Raw genomic sequence first — 14,223 nt, forward strand, 5'->3', positions numbered from 1 at the left:
CTTAAAATCAATTTAACTGAGCAAACAGCATTGTGCTAGATGTTTCAAAATTTGCATTTTGAACCCTGCTTTCAAGGTAATCATACTATTTTAGAGGAGAAGATAAAAAGCACATAACTACTACAAGTTGACAAGTGGCTAGAGAAGAGAAAGGGTTTTAGGCAGTGTACTATCTAAAGAGTCATGGAACATCTCAAAGAGGAGTTACACCTTCAAAGGTTGGATTTTGAAGGATGAATGGAGATTCCTCCCAGTAAGGATATTTCAGGTGGAAAGACTATAGTGTTGCCTGTTCAGGAACCATAAACAGCTCAACATGGCTGTCAGATAAATAAAGCATTGCTCAGAGGGGATGGAATGGGGAATCACTGGAGAGAAAACCGGAAAGATTGATGAAAGAGAGATCAGGAAAGCCTAATATGCAACGTTAAGAAGCTTGGACTTCACTCTGTAAAGAACTGGAGGCCTTTGTTGGATTTTAATCAGAAGAACAATTTGATCAGATTTTTTTAAAAAAGAAAGTTACATGGAGGCTAGAATAAATTGAGATAAGACTTGAGGATGGGAGATCACTCAAGATACCATTAAAGATTCAGGCAGAAAGGGGTTTGAATTAGAGTGGGGAGTACAAATATGGGGGTAAACTAAAAAGGTAATTTGAGGGTAAAATCTATAAGATCAATCTACAAGTGATTGGAAATTGTGCCAGAGAGTGAGAGAGCTCGGGGGAGGAAGACATGAGCAAGAGAGAGTCACGGATAATTTCAAAATTTCCCACGTCTCCTATTTTGATTTTTCTCCCCGGAAACATCATGCCTTATGTCCTTGCTACACAAACGTGGTCCATTTATTTACTGGAAGCATTGGTATCACCAGGAATTATCTTGAAAACGCAAATTATTTGGCTTCTTAGCAAAACTTCTGTGACAAGAACCAGGAACCTCGCTCTACAGTTGATTCTCATGCATGCTAAATTTGGAAAGTATAGTTGCATGTGAGTAAAACTAATATTCTCTACATCCCTCCCCAAAAAATGCTTCCTTTTCTCCCAGCCATCTCTGACATCTCTATTTCCAGTTCTGCTTCTGCCTGAAGGCTAAACAAACGTAGCCTCTAAGAGTGGTGTCAAAATTGGGAAGTGAGCAACCTTTTTCCAACTGAATTTGAGGCTCAATCCATATGGTCATAGCGAATTAATGATATTGTCGAGGTGTTTCACTGTCCACTTAGTGTAATTCCAATATGGTATGTGCCTGCTTGTTATTGCATTAGACAAAAACACTTACAAAGAATGGACACTGCAGTACTTGAACTCATGTCTATTTTCTCTCCACAGTTCTCATTTCGATACTACCAATAATGGCGGTATCCTACTGTGATATCCGTTATTATAAATGCTTCCATTGTAAACAGTACAGAAAAGAGAAGCTGAACTTACAACACAATAGTGAAAGGATGGAAAACCTTGTTCCTAATTAGACTCTTCAGTTTGAAAAACTCTATTCTTTTCACGAGAGGAAATACTTCAGACTGAGCATCAGGAAAAAGAGATGGTGTATAAGAATTGAGAATAGGAGATTGACAAGCAAAAGGGAATGTCTAATTTGTTGCATTTCTGAATAGAGGTTTTCAGTGTTCTGCCTTAGATTGTTTCACACTATCTACTGTTCCTTCACACTTTTTCTCTCCCACAATTGCAGTTTTTGGAGTTGTAACTTTCTCAATTCATGCCCTTCTTCTCAATTTATTAATCTCTCTCTTCTCTCTTGTTTTGAATGAGGTATGCTTTTAAAGAAGTATACTACTTTCTCCCTTTTCAAAGAAACATCCTAGCAAAAAGAAAATGAAGATATCGGCAGAAAGAAAGAAAACAAGGGGAAAAGCAAGGAAGGCGACACTTAGATAAAAAATAATGAAAGCCCCCTATCGGGCTCTTACACAAACTAGCAGGAGTGAGGCAGTGCTGAGAATGCAACAAACAATAAAGGCAGAGCAATAACCTCCACTTAGGACCTTTGAAAGGAGAAAAAATTACACCCTTTCTGCTGCTATGCAGGAGCACCAGGACCACCCAGGAGGGATAAGAAGAGATGGGGCTCCCCCTTTCTTTCACCAGAAAAAAAAAGATATTGAAAAATATCTTCCAAATTATATAAATGGTAATATGCTAAGACTGTTTCTAAACAGATATTTTGGGAACTCCTCATTCAAATGAGGGCTGTCTCTATCAGACTTGGTCCTGGAAGTGTAAACTCACCCCGAAGATGCTGCCAATGATTGAAACAGCTTGGGATATCTTCCGAGGATTGTCTTCAGGATGCTATTTTCCTTCTCTTGTTCTGCAGTGTTTTGGTTGGTCCGTTTGTTGGTTTGTGTGGTAGACTATATTTATTTTGTTTATTTTATTTTTAAAAGTAGCCACTACAGTGATATGCTATGCAGAGCTCATCGTTGAATTCTGAGTAACTGTCCCTGAGAGGGGCTTTCTTACAGCCAGTTCATGATTGTCTGACACTCATACAGTAAGAGGCAGTAAGACGAGACTGAGTTCTCCAATGACCGTTGTGACCTGGACTTGTTGTGTTTCAGTCCCAATTCCAGAGGCTTATTTGTGGGATGCACGGCTCCTATGATACACCACCACTCTTCCCTCCCTTTCAGGTATCTCAGAGTGCTGGTTGATCATCCTCCCAGTTATATATAAGTTGGGTTTTGAACAAGGGACAGACACAATATGTCTACCTACTTTCACGCAAACAAGTCAAGGTATATGATGTTTCTGGTTCACTATTGTGTTTTTTAATCCGTGTCTATTGGTCTTGCAGTTAGTGGAAATACATCATTACAGAAACAGATTGATCATCACTGCTCAATTTTAGTGGTAGTGTATTTTTATCCTTTCTTCATTTTCTTTATGAGTAATTAATGGAAGTAGGTAAAAGCTCTGTGCATTCAGCATTTTTTTCTTTCCCTATGTTTACATGTATACAGTATCCTCTTTCATTTTTATAAAGTAAACCATACTGAATATTGTTCTGCCTCTCCTCGGGAGTAAGCAAAATAAGTAGGAGTGACAGAATTAATATATATCGTTTAATTGTCTTTAATCCTCATTTGGTTGTGACAGCAAGCTCACCAAAGGATGGGGTATTTTCATAGGCTGGGGACAGCTGTGGAGGCTTCCATATATGTTCAGGAAAGATGCCTCACCTGTGGTCCTTCTGCTTAGCCCCACTGCAGTGAAGGAATGACTTGGCTGCATCTTCTGCTTGTGAGGGACATGCAAGCCCTCAGTCTCACCCTGAGGAAGAGAACCAAGATTCCCCTGAGCCTGAGTAGAGTTTAGAAGGATAACTTGACTGTTAATCTGGTAGGCAAGTCATGACACTCTAAGAAGTCAGAACCATATGGACAGGGATGTGGAAAAACTTAACAAACTGCCATGTTCAGAGAAACAGAAGGTACTAAAAGTTGGAGTATGAGTGACAGAGATATGTGTACCAAATACAGCACACAAATTCAAAGTCCTGGTGCAAACTGTAAAGACCTAGACCAGGGCTGCTCAATGTGTAGTCTGTGAACCAATTTATCAGAATTACCTTGACTGGTAGCTAAAAATGTAGAATCCTAAGCTCTACCCTAGATCAATTAAATCAAGAATCTTCTTGTAATACCCATCTTTAAGATCTAGCCTAACAACTCTGTAGTGGACTAAATTTCAAAAACCAGTGTATTCTCCATCTCAGGGTTTTAAAAGGATAAATGAGTCAGAATATTGTTTTTTAAAGTTACTTTATAAATTGGATAAGCATCAGGTTAACTTTATATAGTATATTTTATAGGTTTTTAAAGCAAATGTCAGACCACAGAGAAGGTGTACAAATTTAAAAATATGTATTTATTTCTCTTAGAAACACATTCCTAGCATTGTCTATAAACTGAAAATTCTAATTATTTCTTTCTAGTCACCTCGTTTCAGATGAATAGATTAGTGGAATTCAACAGCTATTAAAATAGAGTCAATTTCCTGATCATTATCAATTAGACTTGCATGCCTTAGTTTCAAAACCTTTTAGTGTTTCCCAGGCCATATCCCTAAGTTTAGTCAATTTTTAATATAAAACCCCTCTGTAATAGATACTGACTTCTGCCAGACCATTACTGCATTATACCTGAAAACTTCTTAACTGCTTATAGAGTCTCCAAAATTCTACAACATTTTCATCATTCCAACTAACTTGTAAGAAAACCTGCATTATACCCAATCTAATAAACTAGGTAACTGATATTGGGTATAACAATTGAAATGAAGGAAGAAAAAGTGTTCTTATTTGTAGATGTTATGATTGTACACCTAGAAAACTCAGACGGCATCACCGAAAAGCTATTACAACCAATCATTGAGATCAGTAAGTTACCCAATAGCAAAGTAAATAATTAAAAATCAATAGCTTCCTATAAAACAGGAAAAGAAGTTAGGAGAGATAATGAAAAGAGCATCATTCACAAAGTCATCATCTTTGCCATGCCTGAGCAGTGGCAGGATCCTTGTGGGAGGTGAGTGGTCTGTTCTCCAATCCCATGAGGAAGTGTAATGCAGCAGCCCTTCAGCCATGTTTCTTGTGTTCAGATTCTGACTGCTGCTAGCTATGCGACTTTAAGGAAGTTAAATGAGCCTATGAGTTTCCTCACCTCTAAAATGGAATAATTAAAAGAAAATATTTAATAGAGTTATTGTGAGGACAATAAGTTTTATATATATGAAACATATGTTATGACTCTATGACTGTAAAATATTTATACTTACATATACATAATGGGCCATGGTTACATATATATATATAATATGACTACATGGGTAATTCACTTAGAACAATATCTAGCACAAATGGGAAACACTGAATAAATCCTCATTGTGGTTTTGTGGTTCATGATTTTCTGAAATGACATTAGTTTTGAGCTGGTTACACAGCACAACTTCAGAAATACCAGCATTTGAACCTAATGACTTAAGATTCCTTCCAATCTTAAAATTCTATGGTTCATTGAAATTGTAAATTGATATTTTTATTTCTTATCTCCTCTATAGTTTTTGTTAGCTTGAAGACTGGATATTTCATCCATTTTTGTTTATGTTCTCTCATGTAAAACAAATTAAATCTTAAAAGAGGGTAGGGCTAAAAATCTCCAAAACAAGAATCTAATTTCTTTTCACCTGTAAAGTGAATTGAAACTTCTGAAGGGAGTGGCTGACCGGGATGAACAGAAGGAGATCTGTGGATCTATGCTGCTGAGAAGTTGGGCTGAACCATCCTGGTTTAAAAGGAATTTAGAAAAATTGGAGTGGGGAAATATAAAGAATGTAGGCTCTAGTGCCAAAAAGCCAAGATTGTAATCTAAGCTCCTACATTTCCCATCTAAGGGAATTTAGCAGATCTTACTTGAATCCTTAGCCTCAGATTCTTCATCACAAAAATAAAAATCAAATAGGAATCTGATTCATCAGACTGTAGTAGAGGTAAAATTAGGAACTTGGCCAAAACAAAATATCTTGTGAATATCAAGATTTAGGAGTCTGGTACTCCATGTAAACTTCTGTTTTCTAAAATGCAAAGCCTCCTCAGGTGTCATTACACCTGAAGTTATACCATTACAGAGTCTTCTCTAGGGAGGGAAAGCAATCTCTCCCAGGAATCAGCAGCTGTTCACTCTTTTCCCCTTGATAAAAGGAAATCCACGTGCCATGTGAACTCTGATTGCTTGTAGTGAGAAAGGGATAAAAGTGGCCCAAATGTGAAAAGAAGGGGACAAAAGATACCTTCATGATTCATCCAGTGTCTACTTCTATCACTAAAGTATGGAAGAAGGGGAGGGGGCAATAAACAAGGCTTTAAATTTTATATGATTTGCCCAGAAATGCATTTGAGACCTGAAATACATATACTAAACTTTTCCCCGAAGTCCATTTAAATGAAATTTTTCGATATGGGGATTTATATTTCTTTTTTTTTTTAAATACATTTATTTATTTATTTTTGGCTGCATTGAGTTTTTGTTGCTGTGCACGGGCTTTCTCTAGTTGCGGCGAGCAGGGGCTTCTCTTGTTGCCGAGCACAGGCTCTAGGTGCACAGGCTTCAGTAGTTGTGGAGCGCGGGCTGTAGAGCGCATCGGTAGTTGTGGCACGCAGGCTCTACAGCACAGGCTCAGTAGTTCTGGAGCACAGGCTTAGCTGCTCTGTGGCATGTGGGATCTTCCCGGACCAGGGCTCGAACCAGTGTCCCCTGCATTGGCAGGTGTATTCTTAACCACTGTGCCACCAGGGAAGCTCAGGATTTATATTTCTATATATTTTCCTCAATTGTGAGAATTATAAATCAAGCAGGTTAGCTATCTAATTGTAAAATCAATACTTTAGGCGTTAAACAATTTAATGAAGAGCCAGGTATAAAAGACAAAGGCTTTTGTGCATGTTAGGTACAACAAAACAAAATAAATTTATATGTAACCATCTTCTTCAATCTACACTTTAAAGCAGGCTAATAAGCTCTCCTCCAGTACCTGTCAGCCTGTATCTAAATATTCTCCCCCTAAACCTAAAAACTCAGCATTGTTCATGTCTATCACCCAAGCCAACTACAATGAAATTGTTATAGAGAAAAATCCTGAAATCTGTCCAAGAATTGAAGGATGAAAATTGAAAATTTATGTGACTACTGTATTATTGCTATTTCAATAGCAATATGTACTATAAACATGTAAAATGATAATGTGCTTTTAAGTTGATTTACTTATATATTTAAATAAATGTTTAAAATCTGTGACTAGTTTGGGTTCTTTAGTGGCAAGCAACAAAAACTAAATCCAGCTAACCAAAGTGAAAGAGAGAGGAGGAAGTGGCCAAGATGATGGAGTACAAAGACCCCGATCTCATCTCCTCCCCACAGCCACACCAAAAGTGCTCTATTAACAGAGCAGTTATTGATGAGAAAGACCAGAAGACTAGCAGAACAGATCTTCTACAACTAAAGAAAGAACCACAAGATGGGTAGGAGGGGTGGAGATATGGTGTAGTCAAGACCCATACCCCCTAGGGAGCAACACAAAAAGAGAATAATTACAATTTCAGAGGTTCTTCCCAAGGAGTGTGGGGTCCAAACCCCACAATGGGCTCCTCAGCATGGGGGCCCTACATGGGGAAGATGAACCACCAGAACTTTTGCCTTTGTAGGCTAGTAGGGCTTACTTTTGGGAGAGCCAGAGGACTGTGGGAATTGGAGACTCAACTCTTAAAAAGCACACATAAAATCTCATACACTCTGGAACACAGAGTAGGACCCAGGACAGAAGCTATAAATTGAAACGAGCCTGGGTCAGCCCCACTTGCTCATCTTGGAGAGCCTCCAGAGGCAAGAGGAAACTGGAGCTCATCCTGGTGCCACAGACACTGGTGGCGGCCACTTTTGGGAGCACATTCCATCAGAAGGACACTGGTGCTGGCAAGCACTCTTTTGGAATCCTCCATCTAGCTTATTAGCATAGGGACCCAGCCCCATCCACCAGCAGGCCTGCTGCCTTAAGACCTCCTGAACCCACTGTCACCCTGGACCCACCAGATGGCCCAGGACCCAGACCCGTCTGCTATTGTGCTGGCACTAGCCCCTGGACCCAGCCTCCAGCAAGCAGACACCAGCCTAGGATTACTGCATCCCTGCAATCTGCTATGTCAAAACACAGCTCACCCACCAGCAGGCCAGCACTAGGCCCAGGAGCCCCTGGACCCCAGCCCTGCCCACCTATGCTGACACCAGCTTCAGGACACCCCAAATCCCACAGCCAGCCATGTCAGGAACTGGACCTCCCCACCAGCATGCTGACACTAGTCCCAGGACCCCCAGGGACCTGCATCCAGGTAATCCATGAGCTGGTTCTACTCACCAGCAGTCCAAAACCAGCCGTGGGACCCAAACAGGCCCTGGCCACACCGACCAGTAGGCCAACACAAGCTCCAAGACATCTTGGACTCCTCAGCCAGCTGTTTCAGGATCTAGCCCCACACACCAGACAGCTGACACCAGCTTTGGGACACCCAGGAATAAATAAAGGATACCACTTTCACCATTTTTATTCAACATAGTATATGAAATCCTAGCCACTGCAATCAGACAAGAAAAAGAAATAAAAGGTATCCAAATATACAGAAATCTTTTGCATCTCTATACATTAACAACAAATTACCAGAAAGAGAATTTTTTTTAAATCCCATTTACAATTGCATCAAAAGGAATAAAATACCTAGGAATAAATCTAACTAAGGAGGTAAACACACACACACACACACACACACACACACACACACACACCTGTACTTGGAAAACTATATACTGATGAAAGAAATTGAAGGCAACACAAATAGATGGAAAGATATACGATGTTTATGGAATGAAAGAATATTGTTAAAATGACCATACTACCCAAGGCAATCTACAGATCCAATGCAATCCCTATCAAAGTACCAAGGGCATTTTTCACATAAGTAGAACAAATAATTCTAAAGTTTGTATGGAAACACAAAAGACCCCAAATAGCCAAAACAACCTGTAGAAAGGAGAACAAAGCTGGAAGTACCACAGTCCCTGATTTCCATCTATACTAAAAAGCTACAGTAATATCAAAACTGTATAGTACTGGCACAAAAACAGACAGAGGTCAATTGGACAGAATAGAGAGCCCAGAAATGAACCCATACTTATACAAGCAATTAATCTACAATAAACAAGGCAAAATACACACTGGGGAAAAGACAGCCTCTTCAATAAATGGTCTTGGAAAAACTGGACAGCTACATGCAAAAGAATCAATCTAGGCCACTTTCCTACACCATAGACAAAAATAAACTCAAAGCGGATTAAAGATTTAAATGTAAGACCTGAAACCATAAAATTTCTAGAAGAAAACATAGACAGTAAGCTCTTTGACATTGTTCTTAGTAATTTTTTTTTTTGATCCATCTCAGGCAAGGGGAACAAAAGCAAATATAAGCAAATGGGACTACTACAAACTAAAATCTTTCACAAAGCAAAGGAAGCTATCCACAAAACAAAAAGGCCACCTGAATGGGAGAAGATATTTGCAAATGATATATCTGATAAGGGATTAATATCCAAAATATACAAAGAACTCATACAACTCAATGTCAAAAACGAAAACTCCTGGGCAGAGGATCTGAATAGGTACTTTCTCAAACATGACATACAGAAGCCCAACCAGCACAGGAAAAGATAGTCAACACCACTAATCATTAATGAAGTACAAATCAAAACCACAATGAGATATCACTTCACACTTGTCAAAATGGTTGTTATTAAAAGGACAACAAATAGCAAGTGTTGGCAAGGATGTGGAGAAAAGGGAACCCTGTGTACTGTTGGTGGGAATGTAAGTTGGTGCAGCCGCTATGGAAAACTGTATGGAGGTTCCTTTAAAAGTTAAAAATAGCAGTTCCACTTCTGGGTACTTATCTGAAGAAAATGAAAACACAATTTAGAAAAGATATATGTACCTATATGTTCATTGCAGCATGACTTACAGTAGCCAAGGTATAGAAACAACCTAAGTGCCCATCAATAGATGAATGGATAAAGAAGAAGTGGTATATATATACAATGGAGTATTAGTCAGCCATAAAAAAGAATGAAATCTTGTCATTTGTGACAATGTGGAGGGACCTAGAGGATATTAACGCTAAGTGAAATAAAACAGAGAAAGACAAATACTGTATGATTTCACTTACATGTGGAATCTAAAAAGCAAAACAAATGAACAAACATAACCAAATAGAAGCAGGGTCATAGATACAGTGAACAAACAGAGGTAGGGTGGTGGGGAGAGGAAAGAAACAGCGAGATTAAGAAATAGAGATTAAGGTATTAAGAAATAGGGAGATTAGGAGGTACAAACTTCCAGCTGCAAAATAAGTGAGTCACAGGTATAAAATGTACAGTGTGGAAAGTATAGTCAATAACAAAGTAATTTTTTGTATGGTGACATATATAACTGGATTTATAGTGGTGATTATTTTGAAATGTACAGAAAAAACTATGTTGCATAACAGGACTGAACATAATGTTGTATGTCTATTATACTTCAAAGACAAATGAACAAATATACAAGCAAACTCATAGAAGAAGAGATCAGATTTGTGGTTACCAAAGGCAGGAGTTTGGTGGAAATTGGATGAAGGCACTCAAAAGGTGCAAATTTCCAGTTATAAGATAAATAAGTACTAGGGATGTAATGTACACTGTGATAAATATAATTAACACTGCTGTATGTTATATATGAAAGTTGTTAAGAGCATAAATCCTAAGAGTTTTCATCACAAGGAAAATTTATTTTCTATTTCTTTAATTTTGTATCTATCAGTATATGAGGTGATGAATGTTCACTAAACCTATTGTGATAATCATTTTATGACGTATGTAAGTCAAATCATTATGCTATACACCTGAAACTAATACAGTGCTGTATGCCAATTATATATCAATAAAACTAGATGAAAAAAGTGAGAGAAAAAGATCAAGAAAGAGATTGAAAATAGTGCATTTAGAATTTGAGGTATACCACAGAATCAAAAGGAAAGGGTGAAAAGCATTCCTTAACATAGCAGTCATTGGGTGGAGTGTAGGAAAATGAAATTTTCCTGAGGGACTTGCCTATGGAATATGGAATTCATGTTTGGGTCACACAGATTAGACACAATCTTCTGGGAGCTACAGCAGTTAACACTGTATATATGGCACTAACCCCAACAAAACGTGCTCCATTTGCCAGAACAAAGTGCCATCTTGATTGACAGGTCTAGCAAGGTTTTGTAGAATAGGAAGGAAAGGTCTCTCAGTGGGAAATCAGAGGAAGGAAAATAGAATCTGTGTAGTCAAAGTCCCCAGATATCCACTGGACTTTCCATAACAGCTTTCATGGGTTCACCAGTGGCCTCATATTTTCTTATAGTCTAAAATTCGTCCCCCATCATAGAGTTTTAGAAGCAGAACTTTCAAAGGTATAAGACGGAATTCTATATATAAGGCAAATTCTCCAAATGGTCCAAGGTGGGTGCTATGGAATATCCTCTTTACCCACTCAGACCACAGCTTATTCCAGGTGAAGTGCATTGTATATTTTTATGCTCAGAATCTCTACTCATTAAAATTTCCATAGTGAATGGATAAAATTAAACCATGTGTTTTTCTGTTTGCGTGCTTTCAAAAACAGACATAAAAATTTATCCGTTTTTCATTTAAATGGTACAGGTGTTTTTTCTGTTATCCCTTTTTTAATTTTTTCAAACTACTAACCATTTCTTACTTTTTCCACATTAAAAAAAAGTATCCAGATACATACCAGAGATGCCAAGTCACAAATGAAGGATCATGTTAAATAAATTTGAATAGCTACCACTCCACAGGTTTTCCTCCACTTGACAGAATTTGCCAAAAGAAGTTAATTTTAGAATAAAACAAACTTTGGTCTTATATTTTTATCATCTTTCCTCTAACTCAAAGCCTTCACTCTGACTTGAAGAACCAAAAAATAATCTGTTTAGACACATGATAAAAATTTTTGAGATTATAGCTTTACCTTTCCAACACACCATCTGATTGAGAAATATTTAAATGATTAACTGACAAATAGCTGGCTTAGATAATTTTTTTCTACAGAAATTTTGATCCAACAGATAAGATATTTGGATGGCAAAAAAGTAACTAAAGTCCTTGAATTTCTAATGCTAGTTCCTCAAGTGATAAGACCATGAGGATGGAGACAGAGAATTGGAAGTATATGTTGATTCCATTTCTTTTACCTGCCACCAGAAAATGTGCTATAAAAATATGAACAGAAACTTTGATCAGCCCACAGAAGACTCAAGTGATATCTTCTGGATAACTTTAGATTTTACTGGAAGATTGAAATGCTTGTTATTCATCACCTGCAAGTATAAAGAAGCATCGCCTGGAGAACAGGGTAAGAATTTTAAAACCAGAGAACCTAAACCCCAAACTCTGTTACTTCAGTGCCAGATATGTGATCCTATGAGTTAATGTGTTTGAACCTCAGGATCCCCAACAATGTCCTATGGGCTTTTTGAAAGGATTAGAAACAAATCTAAAAGAACTAAGGAATCACCTAGCATGTACCAGTGCTAGATGAATGACAGCCTGTGTGAAACTTTTTCACCTTATGAGAAAATTCAGTCACAGGGAGGCAAATTTTGATCCTGATTTTACCTGGAACCCCAATATGAAAGGTGAAACATCCAAGGAAAAACAGACCCTGCGTTGGCCTATGTTTCTAGGGATGCTGTTTATTTGACCTTCTTACTCCAGGCACAGGAACTGACTGTAAATAAAACTTGGGTTTAACAAGTATGAGTTTCTTGCTTTAAATATAACTGATTGGATTTCTTTAACTTGGCACTGCATAAGGCTTACAGAAGTTTTCACTAAGGAAAATGTGGCTCCACATGACAGGATTAACTGCTTACAACTCAGTTATGTAATAACTCCCTACTTCTGGTTTGGGTTCTCTCTGTGTTTTGATGTGTGGCTCGGTGTCATCCACTGATTCACATCTGTGACACTCACCACATCATCATGCCCCTGTTGTGATGGGGCATGGGTGTCAGAGCTATGATAAACTAATATACATAAGTTCTAAATTCCTCTGTCTGCAGAATTTCAGTTTTGGGTTTTGGTGTTGTTGTCATTTCGTTTTTTCTTTTAAGGTTTGTATCAGTTACACTGTAGGTATTCAAACCCAACTTGAACAGGTGATTATTAATATATTACTACTTTGAGCTGGAGTTCACTCTATTGCTAGGTAAACACAGCAGCTATAAAAATGGTGTTCCCAGTGGGATGCCTACCCTGTGGGCAGTGCGGTACTTGATGCTCTGCTCATTTTAACTCATTTAATCCTCTGAACAATCCTATGAACTATGTGTTTTATTCACAACTTAAAGATGAGGAAACAGGATTGCACAGCTAAGCAAATGAGATGTTCCAAATCACACAGCCCGTGAGAAACAGATCTTGGCTTTGAATCTAGATCCACATGACTGCAAAGCCCATGCACCTCCTTTCTATCACACAGCTTGCTCCGCAATGACTCCTATCATTGCTGTGAGGATCATATCTTAAGAGCATGGGCTCTAGAATCAGATGGCTTGATTGGGATCTCAACTTTGCCACTAAATTCAATTGTATGAATGAGTAATAATTAAAAATTATTTAATGTATTTAATATTATGAATAGCATTAATGCCAATACTTATTAGTAATAATTAATAATAACAGGGGTATCACAATGATTATATGAGTATATGAGTGAAGCAACTTAAGAGTGCCTTGGAGGAAAGCAAAACTAATATAAGTACATACTGTCAGTGAGGTAGTCTCTAAGGTTATTAGGAAAAACGCTTAGGCAATTCTTGTGACTTTGCCAACCTTATATCTATAGTTTTCCTAGTTCTCCTAACAGAGATCCCTTTAGTTAGAACAAATGTAGTTACCTTTATGGTGTTCTGCTTTTTAATTATTCTTTACTCATTTGACCCTGACTTACATAGACAACTATGGTTTAAAATGCAGATCACAGGAAGATTCATTATTACATTTTAGGATATGATGTTAGATTCTACATTGCCTAGCAGGTTCACGTATTCTGTGTGTAAATTGTGTCACATTTGTGGAAATTTGCACTGAACTCTATGTTACGATAGCAAAATCATTACATTTAACTGGAAGAAATATGGCTATGAGGCTACTGATAAATGCCTTTTCCTCTCCTCTCTCAGTTGTAGTCAGTTAGGATCACACAGTAAGCCAAATCAAAACTAAAACATAGTGCAACTCTATTACTGATGAAACTGTTTGGAGAATTGGGCAGAACTTCCCTGGTCCCTCTCATAACCTAGGATTTCAGACCAAAAGCACCCAGAGTTTTCCACCCAATAGCAAGAAGAGAAGAAGAAGGAAGAAATATGCAGACTTTTATCCATACAGAAAAGGATGACTTTGCTATATAGCCTGCAGTGGGCATAGAAGAGCAAGGTCAACCATGGACACTAATCTTTATCCCCAAACAATAAAAAATTGATGTAGCAGATGTTAAGTTCTCCCTAATGTTCCAAGTCAAATGCCACTCTTCCTCAAATAGGGGCCAAA

The sequence above is a fragment of the Monodon monoceros genome, unplaced genomic scaffold (assembly GCF_005190385.1).
Source record: "Monodon monoceros isolate NGI ecotype Baffin Bay Population unplaced genomic scaffold, NGI_Narwhal_1 Super_Scaffold_20, whole genome shotgun sequence".
Lineage (NCBI taxonomy): Eukaryota > Metazoa > Chordata > Mammalia > Artiodactyla > Monodontidae > Monodon > Monodon monoceros.